This window comes from Pinus tabuliformis, chromosome 1_1, assembly GCF_031772625.1.
Source record: "Pinus tabuliformis cultivar Carrire ecotype Pingquan chromosome 1_1, CPIR1, whole genome shotgun sequence".
Classification (NCBI taxonomy): Eukaryota; Viridiplantae; Streptophyta; class Pinopsida; order Pinales; family Pinaceae; genus Pinus; species Pinus tabuliformis.
In genome coordinates, this window is record NC_142297.1 from 798,070,928 (window position 1) to 798,085,862 (window position 14,935).

Genomic DNA, 14,935 nt, shown 5'->3' on the forward strand with positions numbered 1-14,935 from the left:
CTCCATGATATCCCTATCTTACACAGTCTCTCATGCCAAAAATATACCATGGAAAGGGTCCAGGAGGCAATCTAGCGCTAATTCTTCTCTTGTGAAATAACCATGTGAAGAGGAGAGAGAATATTAGGCAAACAATAATCGTTGTGGTAGTACTTCCATCGACAATTCTAAGAGGCGGGGATAGAGGCAAATTAGGAAAATCCATAGTGCATACACCTGTCGTAAGAGAAACAATGTATGGATAGAAAGAAGGAAGAATACTTTGTAATCTAAAGTTGTCACTGGATTCTAATATGGATAAAATAATAAAATATGGTGTGTGGTAGAAAATTTCCAAGAGTTGCAATAATAATTTTCAGATCAGATTTTAGTCTTTATATTTCAGTTTTGGCTATAAGCAATCACTATCAAGTCGATGCAGGAAGTGGGGATCCAAGAGTTAGAAAATTTCCAAAAGTAGACATAAAAGTTTTCAGAACCATAGTATGTACATTTCAGTTTTGACTATAACCATTCACTATCAAGTTTGTTTTGGCCATAAGCAGTCACAATCGTATCAGTGCTGGAAGTGGGGATTTAGTAGTTCTACTCTAACATTTACTAGCAATTTTTAAACCTTAGGGGTGTGTGTTTAAATAGTTCGATGTTGAGAAAGTTAATTGGAGTTCTTAAAATATTAATATTCAATGAATATTATTAAATATGGATCACATATTATTAATATCATTATATTTTATTTTTTAAAATAATATTTTATAATTTAATTGTAAACAACTAGTGATATAAAAGGAGAATCAAAAAAGGATTTGATGGAAAGGAAGAGAGGAGTAAACACAAATTTCACACAAAAAAATATGAGTTGTTTCTCTTCTATTAAACTCACAAACTTGACTTGATTCCAATGAACCCAACATGGGGTATTTATACTTTTTATCTCTCAACTCAAGTTAACTTCGACATGAAAACACAAACTAAATTTAACCTTTCTAAATATAGAATTAACTTGAACGAACTCACACTGCATATAATTAACCCACACTCTTAATATAGACTCCACTACATGGACGAGTAATTACTATTTCCAACACTCCCCCTTAATTACAATTCTATGACTCAACATAACTAAAACATGACTGAACATTACTCAACTATGCCATTGAGGCTTACAATAGAAATTGACTAAATCATCACTTAAACATGTCTACTTGTCTAAGTCTCAGCTAGGGTTATAATGACTCAAAACTTTTACAATGTTGGTTTTTCTTTTTTTGTTTCTTCCAAATTCTATATCCTTAAAATTTCTTTACTCTTTGTTGCACTTTCTTGTGTAGGTTCCATATTTATTCACTTGTTGTTGCTACAATTTTTCTTTGACTTCTCTTGTATTTATTATGAAAGAAAAGAAAAAAAAAATGAGTTTGTCTTCTATAGCTTCCTCTTCAAAGATTATTTCACTCATGGACTGTTGCCACAACTCTTCATCTTCAAACTATCTTCTTTCATTTGCTTCTTGCGCTTCATATTCTTGACTTTATTTCTGCCATATTTCTTGATAGTAGATTCTTTTCTCTTCTTGACTCCATTTCTTATGTAATTATTTCAATCCTTTAATCGTTTTCTTCAAAAAATTCCATCTCTTTCTCTTCACTTTCATCATTAGGTACTGTAGCTTTTTTCTTGTATTCTGCACACTAAAGATCAATACTAGAAATGTATTCATTATGATCTACATTGAGAGCTTCCTTCTCTACCTTATCTTCCCCTCCTTTACAAACCTATGCTATTGCAAATAGTTTGTTTTCCACTTGGCTTCAAAACATAGGTGGGATTCTCTTACCAAATAACAACATATCAACGTGTTCTTTCTGTTGCGTCATGTGCAACCAATCATCATCAATTAATTGTTCTTCATCAAACACGGCACTTTCCATATTGCCATGATCAATCCCTATTTAAAAAATTATACCACAAGTCTCATTAACATAATTTTCATCCACCCTATGGTGGGATATTTGAGCATGCATGTGCTCATTAGAAATTTCAACTTTACCAAATTCATCAGTTGCAGCTAGATTCACCAATTCACATCTCACTTTGCAGTCATCATCCATATGTGTTTCATCACAATGGGATTCACCGTCATCTTCACCATCCAGTTGAATATTCTCTTGCTCTACTTCACACACATAGGCTTCAACTTCTCTCTTTACAATATTAGTTGCATCTTCTTTATCCATATGTATGTCTGCATAATGGGTTTCAATTTTATAGTCTTCATGACCATCAGCCACCTTTGAGAGGGATTTTCCAAGCTCTGTTGTCCTCCTAGAGTCTTGCTTATTTACTCTTAGATATGCAACTGACTTTTTTACTAATTCTTCAATAGATTGTGACACATCTTACTGTTGCATGTCACTTTCCTTTGTACCAAACTCTTCTTCTAGGATCTTCCACACTTCCTGGGAAGATGTAGGATTTTCTATTTTTGCACAAAAACTTCTCATCCAATTCCTATTTTATAAAATCCAATACTAAAGCATTACATACTTCATCATATGGGTTATTATTCCAGAACTTAATTAACTCTTTAACTCAAAGAAAATTTTGCATTTTGACAACCCAAAAATCAATTTTTTTACTAGTAAACATAGGAGGTGGTAGAAAATCCACACTATACCAATCAACCTCAATTTCTCTTTCGTCTTCTAAAAGACTTCTTGGTTTCTTCTTTGTGGCCTAAACCTCTCTAAATATGGCAATGATTGTTTCCTCTTATTTTTTATTCCTTTTCTTAGTCTACTTCAGTCATGCTTTGTGACCTGTTATTGATGTCTTTCTTCTGTCTTATGGTTGATTTTTCTATTGCATGAAGCTTATTTCCATATTGCCCCCGAAAAAAATTATATATGTGCCCCCGTAAGGCACAATTTCACTTAAAAAAATATTGTCATGCTTGACAAAACAAACAAATTTGTAGATGGATAAACCTTTGAAAAGCCCTACAATCTTATTCAAATGAAACCATTTCTCCTTTTCTAAATCTCTTTCAATAAAAATAATCATTTAATTTTTTTTTTTAACTAAACTCTTTCAAATAAACTAAGACCCAAATTCACTCTATAACTAAACTTCACTTTATAATTAACCAACCTTCACTTTATACTTGGCCCTTTAAAATAAGCCTTTGAAATAAGTTTTTAAAATATTTTAAACTTATAACCAATCCCTTGCCTTTTTCTAAACCACCAAATTTAAGTCAAAACCCTTTTAATAAAGATTTTTTTTTGGTTTATAAAAAAATCTCCATGCTAAAAAAACTTTCGAATAAGTTTTGAGTTTTAACGTTGTTGCGCATGATTTTATCCTTCGTGGGCTTGTCGTGCGAAACTTTGTTAACATGCCTTTGTAAGATTCGTTGTGTGAGTGTGATGAAGGTGTGTGGGAGGACTAATGTGACTTGTTTGTGATGCTTGTTAGTTATAACACTGGTCTACAAGCTTATAGGGTCTGTTACTGTGTTATCCTTAAACTAAAAAAAATTCTCTTCACAGATACTGCAACTACAAGTCATTTGAAACCTCGCTTTGATACCAATTTGATGGAAAGGAAAAGAGGAGGAAAAACAAACTTCACACAAAAAAATATGAGTTGCTACTCTTCTATTAAATTCACAAACTTGACTTGATTAGAATGAACCAAATATGGGTTATTTATACCTTTTAACTCACAACTCAATTGATGTTAACTTCAACATGCAAACACACACTAAATTTAACCTTTCCAAATATAGAATGAACTCAAACTAACTCACACTAACTCTGATTAACTGACACTCTTAATATAGACTGCATTGCATGTAGGAGTAATTACTATTTCCAACAATATATTTATTCCCTTAATATACATTGATTCATTATGGTTATTTAAAAAACTATATCAATTTGTATTTTTGTTAGATGTTTATGAGTTTTCATGATCTAGTTTTATGTCTTACTCAAAAGACCAATCTTTTACAATTTATGGAACTTTCAAACAAGGCAACATTATATCGATTATAATTTTGCATAATCTTGTCCATAAAAAGTAGTTTTAGGACTTACTTAAGACCAAAAAGCATGTTTAGCCTATATAGTATCCACTAATCTTTGCAATCCAATTCATGCATATTCGTAATAGGCATAATCACATCAACTATCAAACCTCAATATCTCCCACTTGCATCACAATAGGTACCAAGGAGATTCACACACTTACGTTCCACAAGTCATAATGCTCAACACTTACATATCACAAGGCAATGGACCTTTGTGCTAGTACTCTACAAGCATTGATCCAGAATTACAAGAGTAATACATGATCTTCCAAGATTCTCCAAATATTTAACATCACACTAACTATTAATCTCTAAGATGAAAAATTAATTCTTCTTAATAATAATGACACTCTTCTCCCTCTTTATGGATTAAGGTGATGGAAACCAACAATAAAACATGGATTAATTCCACAAAAAACCCTAGATGAAGTCAATGAAAAAAATCCCCATATGGAGTGTTCTTCAAAGAAAGGTTCCCACCATGGAGTCTTCCCCTTCTTGACCAATATACTATCACCTTAATTTTAAAATGGAGATTTAAAATTATGAAAAATAACCTCAACATATTATAGGTATTGGGAGGAAGGGAAATAGTTATCAATATCCAACTAAATTAGTATTATTCTTTAATATCCCATGAATACACATTCTTTGTCACATGTTCACATGCCAAACTTGGGTTTGTCTAATCCCTAAGTTGGTGCTACCTCAACTTTAGTTGTTCACATCTCAATCATTCCTCCTCCAAGATTGTGCACCCACTAATTAATCGTTCCTCAATTCAAGCATTCCTCCTCAAACTGTGTGATGAGTTCACATGATCCTTGAGCCAAGAACCCAACTTCAAAGTGTGACACATTTTTCTAAGGTGGTTACTTCACATGCACTAAACACGCATCTTTCTTAACAAGAAAACCTTTATAGAAGATATCAAATATATCATAGGTGGTGCAAACTACCATATCAAGAAGTGTACCTCCCTAGAACTGATCCCAAAGCAATCATACATCCAATATAAAGCTCTCCAAGTGTATATAAAAACTAGACAAATGGGTCGTGAGATGGAAAGACCTTCACATACCATGAAGCACTCTTCTAGCTAGGTATAAACACATTAAAAAAAAATAAAAGATAACAATATTCCACAATTCTTTTTGGGTTTCTCCAGTTATATCATTTATTTCTTGGATTATTCCTTTTTGTTTTAACCCTTTTGTAACTATCCTCTTCTTTGTTTACATTTTCTATAGGTTTTATACATAAGAAAAAGGTTCTACATCAAATGGCCCACTTCATGGAAATGCTGGCATCAAACAAATTTCTTCATGACAATGTTGCCATCAAAATAGCCTACTTCATGACAATGTCAACTTTAAAATGGTAACTATTAATTATCAAGAGTTTGAAAAAAATAATATCCAAGATAATTGATTTTGAGAAGGGATTTAAGAATCTCGTCATTACATATATCCTGACATGTGTTTCATAACACTTAGAAGAGGTAATATCATAATTTTTAATAAATACCAAATTATTACCTAGATCCTCAGATATTTCTTTGTGTTAGGATGTGTGTGGAAGAAAGTGTATCTAGATCAATACAAGAGAAAATATCTTGTCTTATTTATTCATATCAATTCATTCCATCCAATATTATGTGTAGCCCTCATGTGTTGTATAAGAATGATTTGTCCTTCAACATCTTGTAATGATCCTATATGTGGATGAAATTTGAAATGAAAAATATGTTAGCACATGGGGGAATTTCCGCATTTCCATAAACATTCCACTTTTAGTTTATCCACCATTTAATAGTGGGTTCATGAGGCTATCAAATTGAAAATTTATAGATTACGATATATAATTTTATATATTTGATTTCCGCACTTGACTTTGAGTATCAAATTTTCAAGGAAGGATTCAATGCCTTTTTTTTTCCATTTAACTTCTTTGTATTTCCACATTTATAAGGATATGAAGGTAGCAAATAATCCTTATGGCCTCCCCTCTCTCCACTTATCCATTGACTACATTTTTGTAGGAGATGGGATTTTGGAGTGGGTATTTTCTTCCTTCTCCAACCTCTATATATGATATGGTCACCCACATAAGGAAATCCTTGACCCATAAATTTATAAGAAATATGCTTGAATCCCTATATCTAATAATAACAAGTTACCCTATATTTCCCTATAGATTCCTGCTTAAAGATTCGACTCTCCTCACTTAGACTTCAAGTAACCATCCTAGAAGAAAGGGAATTACTTACATATTAAAAGTAACCATAGAATTTTCTTATTGCTATTATAATTACTATTACTATTTATTATTAGGGTGGGTGCAACTTAATGATGGTGTCTCATGATGCGTTAATGGTAATGCAAGCATGGAAAAAAGATAATCTATTAACTTGGAGCCTGGATGATTTAAGGTACTCCCATAATGAATTTGAATATGGTGTAAAATCATAAATGTAGGGAGATAAATTAGGTTTCCAAATATATAATTTTTACTTGTAGAAATTATGCATAACCATGTGAAATTTGAGTTTTCCTAACAATGTATGTTATTTCATGTAAAATATAATGCATATGTTTTTTTTGTTCACAATTTGTTGATTTTTCCACGACACTCATGAATTTGGTTTGAGTCTAAAATCACAATCACAAACACACTCAAATGCCACAACACTACTACTTTACACAGTGGAATAACATACATCAATGAATCAATTAGTGCACATGAAAATTTTTAACTTTTTAACCCACTACATGTTATATTAAAAAGTTTAATACAACAGTACTAAGATTCCTGTACCAGGGATCATGGCCCTTACATACAACCTTCATACAAGGCCACAACAACAGCTTGGTATCAACAACTATGAGTACCAATATTTCCCTGAACAAAATACACTTGACCTACTTGCTGACGTAGCGCTTCCATAGTTGTTTCAGTCTGGAACGTACTTTGAACACATGTGGTGGGTACTTTTCCTCCCCTTCTACTGATCATTGAAACTACATCTCCAAATATCCATTCTTCCACTATGAACCAGACTTAGCTACTCAAAAATGACTAAACTTTGGCTCATAAATCTGGACACTAGCAATCACTACTCTTAGGGTCTTTGTTAAACTTCCCTCTTATCACTTTTTTCCCATTTGCAACCCATTGAACTAGGGAACAATACACTTCCTCTTGACAACTCATTGACTCCTTCAATGATCATTGTACATGAGGTCTTCTAAGCTTCCCACTTGTCAATATCCTAACTTCTCTAGAATGTTTCTCCTAGGGCACAACATGTTGAGAAACTGTGTAGTATGATTACGCTTGATTTCTCTGTCTTGATAATCACTTGTGAATTTTTAATGTATTATTTTTACTTCTTATGTGTTATTCATCAAGAAATTATACAAATTTTCAATATTTCAAGAAAACAAAGAGACAAGAGACAACAAAATTAGGCTCCAAGCAAGGAAAAACCCCACAAGGGGGGAAAACCAAAAATCCTTCTCTTATAGAATCATATCAAAAAGAGACATCCAATACCAATACAAAAATGCCACCAAAAACACAAAGTTTATCCCTCCTCCAATTCACCTCCACATTCAAAGTCAAAATAGGTTAAACTACTGAAGATGCAGTCAAATTTCTGAAGCTTAGACCTGCAACAAAGAGGGTTGAAAATATGTCTATAACTGCCTAAAGAAACTTGGCTTTATTCAAAGAATTCATCCTCCATTTATGCGAGCTTTTCTTCTTCTTCTTAGTTTGAAGATATGTGTAATGAGGGAGTGTTATTCAAAGTGATATATATATATATATATATATATATATATATATATATATATATATATATATCATGGAAAAATTTTGGGGTGAATTTTCGCCCTTAGGCGAAATTAAGGGGTTTTAAATTTTTAGTGGGTGAATATTTTGTATCATAGTACATTTTTACAAATCACCTCAAATAGCCCACCTTGTTTTAAGGGAGAGGGTTAAAAAGGTAAATTTAGCCCTTGAAATTAGGAGTTACAACCTTCCATTCACCCTAATTTTCAAAAATAGGTTTTATTTAAGTGAATCCTATGGGCCAAATACCATATTTATAAAAGAGGTATGGTAAATTAATAAAAAATATAAATAAATGAGAGGAACGGTAAATAAATAAAACAAACATTTTTTATATTTACTCCATAAGCCACCTTATATACATGCAAGGGTGTAAACAAATAAAAAGATAAATAAAGTGGAGGTATGGTAAATAAATAAAACCTCTTTTTATACTTACTCAAAAGGTATGGTAAATAGATAAAAATATAAATAAATTAGACATATGGTAAATAAATAAAACCTCTTTTTATATTTAGTCCATAACCCTCTTTCTATTTATGAAGGCTCAAAAAAGAGGTTTTATTTAAGTGAATCCTATGGGCCAAATACCATATTTGTAAAAGAGGTATGGTAAATTAATAAAAATATAAATAAACGAGAGGTCTGGTAAACAAATAAAACATTTTTTTATATTTACTCCATAAGTGACCTTATATTTACTAACACTCAAAAAATCATTATATTTAGGTGAAACCTATGGGCAAAATACTATGAGCCAAATACCATGGGCTAGATTATTATTAATATCATGCAAAAAAACATTATTAACGCTAATATTAATATTAATAAAATAAAAATGGCACATGGTATTGACCCATGGTATTCATGTGAAATGTAGCCTATTTAAATGGGGGAATTAAACCAGCATAGATCCATCTTTACTCTAGATCTACTAAGCCCGAGAGGGATCAAATATCGTGATATGCAAACTAGCATAGAGTGAAAAAATATTTGATCCCTATCAAGAGCAAAAATAGATGTTGTAATTTAATGTATGTTAAACATTTTAACTTGGTTAAAATAAAAAATAAAATAAAAATCAATTATTAATTTTATTAATTTTTATAAATTACTAATAGTAATTTTTAAGCTTATGATAACCCATGGTATTGACCCATGGTAATAACATGGTATTCATGTGAGCATAGACTATTTAAAGGGGAAATTCTATCATCTTAAATCCATCTTAATTTTGGGTCTACCAAGTGCTCAGAGGGATAAATAGATTTCATCCCCCTAAGAGTGGTAGATGTGGAGTTAAGATGGATATAGGTTGGTTTTTATGATAATGAAGATATTAAATAGACTTAGGAAATTATATTGTAAAAACATCTTAAGGAGAATGGTTAAAGCTACATTTAGTCACTTCACAAAATTTAGTAAAAAATACCAATATCTCCATTAATATTGGTTTTTAACTTTTTCTTATTTAACAAAAAAAATTCAAAACAATGAAACCTTATCACTCTTTACACATCACCCTCGCAAAAGATTTCTCACCATTTCTCAAACATTCTCAATATGATATCTTCATGAAAAAGTTTAGGTATGGATGTTGGATTAGTTGTTTGAAAAATAAGTTGGTTTGTACAACCTTTCATCTTTTGTGCTATTCTTATTTTATCCTAATGATTTGTAGGGGTTGATTGGTTGTTTGAAAAATAAGCTGGTTTGTACAACCTTTCATCTTCTGTGTTATTCTTAGTTTGTCCTAATGATCTGTAGAGGTTGGAGCCACTGCACCATATTTTCTTAAAAGGTGGAGATTGTTCACCAAAAAGGAAATTAATCTACATGTTACAATGCTGTTAAAAATGCGAGACCTATGAGGGTAGTGAATTATACGTAATTAAATTTTATTATTTAATTGAAGATTTCCTATTAAAATAATAATAAATCTACATTTATATATTCATATATTGATTGGAAGGATTCTCACAATGGTCACTTCTTTCAATTAGATCCCCTTCAAGCCTTTGGGATACCTAATACTTTCTTATATAATATAGTTGGGGCTTGCTACTTGTTGGCGTGTTGGGGTAAACAAACTTGATGTGTTTTTTTTATCTGGCAGTTGGAGTTTATGGAATAAGAAAGAAATTTGATAACTTGAAAAAAGTGGTAGCTTGACAAAAGTTGTAGAGAAAAGATTAATTTCTCCTACCTTGACAGAACTCGTTGTCAATATCAACACCTACAAGAACTTTGTTGTGGAATATTATCAAAACTAATAGAAGGATATGAAAGAGTGTATTGTAAGAACCTTGACAAACATGACCACTGAAACTTGGAACATTGTTTGTAGGAAGATAAAATTATGTTTCTTTTTTCCAAACATGTATGTTAGTATATTACGTTTTAATGAATATGTTTTCTTATTATCATATATGGTTTCATACTTTAACAAAACATTCGCCAAGACTTCACAATGTTTTATTATTTAGTAAAATATTTACCAAGATCTTACAAGATTTTATAATTCAGTGAATGATTCTCCATCATTGTACAAGATAATATAATATGGTGAGAGATTCACCAAAAAAATTATATATACATATTATATTATTGATAAAATCGCCTCCCATTTTTCCTATATATCATGGGGATTAGCCCATTTATTATACATATAAATTTAGGGTGGTTCTTAAAATTTTCCCATATATATGTATGTGTGTATGTATGTCCAGGAGGTCGAATCGATGGCTCTAAGAGGCCTAGGCTGACTTGTTCCAAGGAGGGGCAACTTTTTCATTTGGTGGACTTTAAGACTTAATAAAAATTCATTTTTTATTTTCTCATAAATGTTGAACGGGTCATGACTCAAAAGCAACTTGTTTTGACTCATAATAAATTCTTTTCTCTTTGAACAAGAAGAAAATTCTTTGACCAAAAAGAAAAATATAATAATAATGAATATGATAAATACGTAAATGAAAAAATTACATTACATTATGAATACCAACATTAGATACAACTTCCACACTCCCTCTTAATGATGGAGGTATTCATAATGACTCAACAAGACAATCTCAAGTTGAAATATTTATATAATAAATTATTTGGATTGAGAAGCATCGATGATGATTACATCATCATAACTAGCATTGTCAAACTACCAAGGCCTTGACAAGTACACTCTATATATCCACTAGATCATAGCACAATGTAGGGAGGCAATAATTTGGACACCACCACCTCTCAAGGAACATACCCCACCTGGTTGTTCCAAAGGTATGACCTCATAGGACTATTTCCTAATCCCAAGGAAAGGTACATATTCTAACCATTCCTTACCAAGTCCATGTATCCAACTTAGGATATTAATCTTGATCAACCACTATACATGACTCAAGAATGTACATCCCTAATGCTTATCCAACCCACCATTCTCCTTACCAGTGTTCATGCACTAGGCTTATGGTTGTTAGTCCTTTCTATAATACATGACACAAAAGAGAACACAATGTCTATCCTCACTCCCTCTCAACCAGGGAGGAGATATCCATAAGCCTAAGCTTGTCTAAGAAATACTTATCCTTTCCCTTGGAAAGGAACATCATAAATGCACTAACTACTTATTCTTTAGCAAATATATACCAGTAGCTTCACGACTTCATCAAGTCACAAATCATAAAGCACTTTATCCTTCCTAGATTTCTAACAATATGAAAATATCTTTAATCAATACACGATATCATAATTGAGTCCAACATGTCATCAGATAGACCATAAAACATTTTACAAAGCCAAACTTTTTCACAACTAATTGTACGAGCTGCCACATATTTTTCCTTTGTAGTGCATATAATTCTTGCTTCATATTCTTCGAGGAAACCATAAGAGATCGCAATCATTAGTAGTATCTCTATCATCATAAACTATCAACCTAATCAATGTGTTCTAGAATCAAATATATATATCAAGGAACCAATTAACTATTGGTAAAACAATATTATAATTCTTCAACTTCTTTCCATAGTTCTATCATTTGTCCTTCTAAAGAATTTTGATCACTAGATTTTTTGGGCTTTGTGCCAAACTTTAAGTAGTATTGTATACATCCAAGATCTTATGATTCCCTCTTTTCAGTTGAGGTAAGTGAACTTCTTCTTTTATTAAGCCTTGCTTTCATGCTACTATCAAATTGACTTCTTTGATGCATACTTAAAACTCATTTCTCCTTATTTGTTTATGTCTATTAAGATTTAAAAAAATATTCATTCTTTTCTATGTTCTTCCAATTCCATTTGCTAATAAAGTTTAGATAATTCTTGTTTTGACCTACAAACTTTATTAGAAGACTATGAAAAAATAAAAAGCAAAGTGCATAGACAAAATAATAACAATAATAATTAAAGAAAGGAGGTGTAGAGTACTTATATTTTGAGGAAGGTCAAATCCATCTTACTCTTAAACTTTTTCACCAATCTTATCCTCACATTAGCATGATGTCATTTCTTGTCAATGTCAAGAGCTAAGACTTCTTCTTACAACATGAATAATTAGGTAGGATTTTGTTCCTAGGGTTTTCTAATTTGAATACTTTCTAGGGTTTACAAACCCTAAATTCTTCGATCTCCAAAGTCTTCAAGATATTCCATTCTTTTAAAATCACAATCTCTACTAGCATACTAATGGGTTAGCTGCAAACCCTAGAAATTTCATTAACATGATTTCAATACATGAGATGTAATTCATTTCGTTTCTTGATTTCAGAAACCTAGTCTTTGTATGCAAGGAAAGACATCAAATGCTAACATATCAATGGCCTATAAAATATATCTACACAAACCCTTTTTATGATGCATTGATATGTTTCAAGATATCATTAGATCATTATCTTAACATTATATGCACTACAATTGACATAGGTCATTGATTGCAAATGAACAAAGTATATACATAACTTTTCCAATCTTAACTTATTCACCCTTGCAGAGATCCGATTTTTTGACTTCTCTTTAGTTGAAATGTACCAAATTTCTCCAACAGAGATTCCTTACACTTCTAGTCATCATTTGTATTGGTTCACATAGTTTGCACATACATAGTCAATATAAGAGGCTTTAGTCTATCCACAATATTCAATCCCTTATCAAAATTCATTATATTAGATAGGTCAGCTTTAATGGTGTAATAGGTCGTTATTTTATGTATAGGAAGGAAGTCTTAGTAGCATAGCTGCTTTGTATACTTGTATCATGAACAATGTAAACTTTGAAACAGGAACTGATACAATTGCTTCTTTCTTTTGAGGTAGCAAAAAATCAATCGATTTTGAAAAGTGTTGATTCAAAATACATATATATTTTTTTAGCATAGTTTTTGACACTTTAAATTTTTTTATGTAAATTATTTTTAAAATGTTAGTGATTTGCACGCTAATATTAAAACTTGATGCAACCTTAAGCCCTTTTTTTAAAAAGACATATTTTTGACTTTAAATTTTCTAATTTGTTAAATGTGAATAATTATTTTTAAAATAAAACAATTTTTTAAGTAGTCTTCTTGTTCATATTTTTTTGTTTTTTGTTTTTTTTATTGTAGTGAGATCTTTATTTTTTTGCATAGTTAAAGAAAAAGGTCGATATTTTAAAGTTTTAGTATTCTACATATTTATATATTGTTAATCAATTTTTCAATGCACATCAAATAATTGTCTCCAAACAAAATTAATTAACAATTGACATAAAAGTACATATTTTCAACCCATCGGGTCTTGGATATATGGTGATTGGGTGCTCTGTTAAGACACTCCTTGATGTGAAGTCACTGGGTCAATTCCCCACCCCCGATCAGGGTGATATATTGGACATGATGAAGATGTAGTCTTGCAAATATTACAAAATAAAAATTAAAATTAAAAAATACACATTTTGAACATAAATATAATAAAAAATTACACATTTTGAGACTTTTTTGATAAAAATGACATGTCAAAATCACATTTTTTATAGGAAAATTTTAACAAAAAATGGTTAAATAATAGTTTTCTTTTATGAATTTCATGTCAAAAAATAATAATAATCACATTTTTTTTCAAAAAATAATGACTCGCATAAAGATTAAAGCGAAAATCACAATACAAATATTGAACATATAACAACATTAACTGAATACTTATTCTTCTCATAAAATGTCAAAGTCAAAACATTACAAGTATAACTAATTAATAGTTAAGAAAAATGAGCTTGATTTCCATGCATAGCTTAAATTTAATCAATAATATCATGTAATCCATACTCTTCATCTTCTAGAGTTTCATCATTGTCTTCTTGCAAAAATATTTTCTGCTCCAGTTTGCTCATTTTTCTCTTTTAATGGATCTTTGATGTCTGTGAATCTCCCAATGTATGTCTTTCCAATCATTCCATCTAATGGTTGTTGAGGTTCCTTTACCTTTCTTGTCACACATGATTCATTAAAATACCCTTTCCTCAACCCAATTTTTTGCATTGCATATCGAAAAAATTAAGAGCAATAATTATTTTTTGAATAAATTTGCTTTGTACTGAGTCTTTTTCAATGACAATGCAATTTCTTCCTTTTTATAGGGAACATTATAGTGTTGTACCTAATTATCAAGCACAAAATAAATAATAAAATAAATTAGTATAATCACATATAAATTAAGAAAGAAGATATTGAAATTAAATTTTATATAATAAAACTTACCTGAGCCTGAGAATAAATTTAGAACCCAATCTCCTTCATTTGAACATAAGTCTATAAGATAGTTAATGAATCACTGTGGTTTTTTATAAATGTTAACTATCTCTCCTTTTTCTTCTTTATCTTCATATGTTAGTTTTTTTACAACAACATCATAAAACAATACTTGGCTATGACTCTTTCGATCTACCTGATTAAGAAGCATAGGCTTATAGATATAATCTTTTGTCCAACTTTCAACATGCATGAACTCACAATCACTTATAATTA